Source organism: Sesamum indicum, linkage group LG5 (genome assembly GCF_000512975.1).
Source record: "Sesamum indicum cultivar Zhongzhi No. 13 linkage group LG5, S_indicum_v1.0, whole genome shotgun sequence".
In the NCBI taxonomy this organism is placed as follows: domain Eukaryota; kingdom Viridiplantae; phylum Streptophyta; class Magnoliopsida; order Lamiales; family Pedaliaceae; genus Sesamum; species Sesamum indicum.
Window position 1 is genome coordinate 9,280,723 of NC_026149.1, and position 2,034 is coordinate 9,282,756.

At 34.8% G+C, this 2,034-nt stretch overlaps 1 long non-coding RNA gene across 1 annotated transcript; it reads left to right on the forward strand.

Moving 5' to 3' along the window:
- Positions 637-1,115, forward strand: LOC110012014. Its single transcript, XR_002287157.1, has 2 exons — positions 637-698; positions 803-1,115. It is a non-coding gene; the product is annotated as an uncharacterized LOC110012014 (long non-coding RNA).

The window sequence follows — 2,034 nt, forward strand, 5'->3', positions numbered from 1 at the left end:
TGAACAATTGATCTCGATTGTTTAGTCCTATTATGTTGCACCGGATTTTTAGTTATGGCAATTGCTGACTTGTTATCACATTAGCGTATTGTTGGCTCTCTTGCTTTTCCCCCATGTCTTCTAGAATCCTTCTAAGCCAAGTGGCTTGATTTGATGTTGCAACAACTGCAATGTATTATACTACTACTGTTGAGGATTGTACCACGATAGCTTGTTTCTTAAAAGCCCATGAGAATATTCTTAAACAGGGCCTATAAATAGCCTCTCCGGCCATGGAGTAAAAAGTCAACAAAAGAGAGATAAAAACAAAAATCAGCTAGCTAAGAAAAAAACTATCACTATGTTTGTTTTTGTGTTTTTTTGGCCCACCTTAAGTTTGGATATATAACTTGCACACCTCCACTAGGTGTGCAAGTTGTATTTTAATTTCTTTTTTAATTCTTTTCTCTCTCCTTTCTTTTCTCTCTCTTTCTTGTCGTCTTCTTCTCCTTCTTCTCTCTTCTTCTTTTCTCTCTCTTTTTTCTGTCGGCTTTTCTCTTCTCTCTTTCTTTTCTTTTTTCTTCTTTCTTCTTTCTTCTCTCTTTCCTTTTCTTCTTCTCTTTTTCTTTTCTTTTTCTTCTTTCATTTTTGTTTTTCTGGTCGGTTTCTTTTCCTTATTCTCTTTGTTCTTCTTTCATTTATTTTTCTGTTTCGCAGAGGTTTGCCCGATGTTATTTTCCTTCTGTTTTCTTGTTTTTTCACACGTTTTTTTTTTCTTTCTATTTTGTTGTTTGATCTAATTATTTTCGTGTGATTTTTCCAGCAAAACGCCCAATTTTTCGCCGTTCGCGTTGCCGCCGCCACCGGAGTCAACGCCTCTTCTACCGCGCGAGTTTACGGACTACAAATTGATCTCTTCCTTTGATTCAAGTATATGAGTTTTGGAGGTGGGTTTGTTATGTGAGGTGAGGAAATGGCGAAGAGGGTCGGAGATGAGACTGCTGAAACAGAGCCGTGCATGTTTTTCTCCGGTCAGCTGCACTGTTATTCTTTCTTTAAATTTAGGATTTTTCTTTTTTATTATGAACTACTTGTATCAATGTATTTCTGTTGCTCAACAATATGTCGGTTATTGACAAAAATTACCACTGATTTGTACATTGAAATTCTTTTTTACATATTTTAAGAAATTGATTTGGGCAAGTTGTAGTATATAGTGTCGGTGCACTATACATACCTGTTTTGTTGCAGTGTAATGAGTATTTATTGCAATAACTGTTGAAGTGTATATCAATTGTGACTATACACTGCAATTTTCTGCTACTACTATTTTGGATTTAACATTTCAGTGACAGCTTTATCATTATGTTTACTGAAATTGGACCGTTATGGCAGTTCATTATTTAACTTTCAAGCTTAGTGTGTAGTGCATGACTGATATGCACTGTTGTGGCAGTGTTTCTTTTTGCTACATTGACTAGTCGTATTATTTGCAAGTTGTATGTGGATGCTTCACATGGCAACAATGTCACTTTTGGCATATTTGAGACTATAACATATATGTTACTTATTTTGTCTATATATATAGCATTCATATTGTTCTCTAAAAAAACTACTGCATCTAAACTTCGAAGTACAAATGCTTGTATTGGTTATTGAGTACGTATAGTGTTGCACTCGGGGAACGGTAGCTTGCATTCAACTTTTGTCGGTGTTCTACTTGTGAACCATCATATTCGTACGTTGATTGAAAAAGGTACTTGTCAATCCCTTTAATAATTTTGATTTTATGTTGTTTGCTATGTCTCACCAAGCCGTGAGGTGGAGTTCGTGTTGTGGTTATTTAAGCTAAAGTTGTCTCATAAAACTTGCATATCTATTGGATTATTAGGTTCTTTATTTGTTATGATCTATTCTGGAGTTGGTTCTGTAAAGACAGATATGTGGTAATATGTACTTTTGTAGTTGGCTTTTTTTTAATTCAATCTTGTCTAGACCATCCTTATCTTTCATCTTTGGAGTTAGTTTATCTACATGAATTCAAGTGATATAATG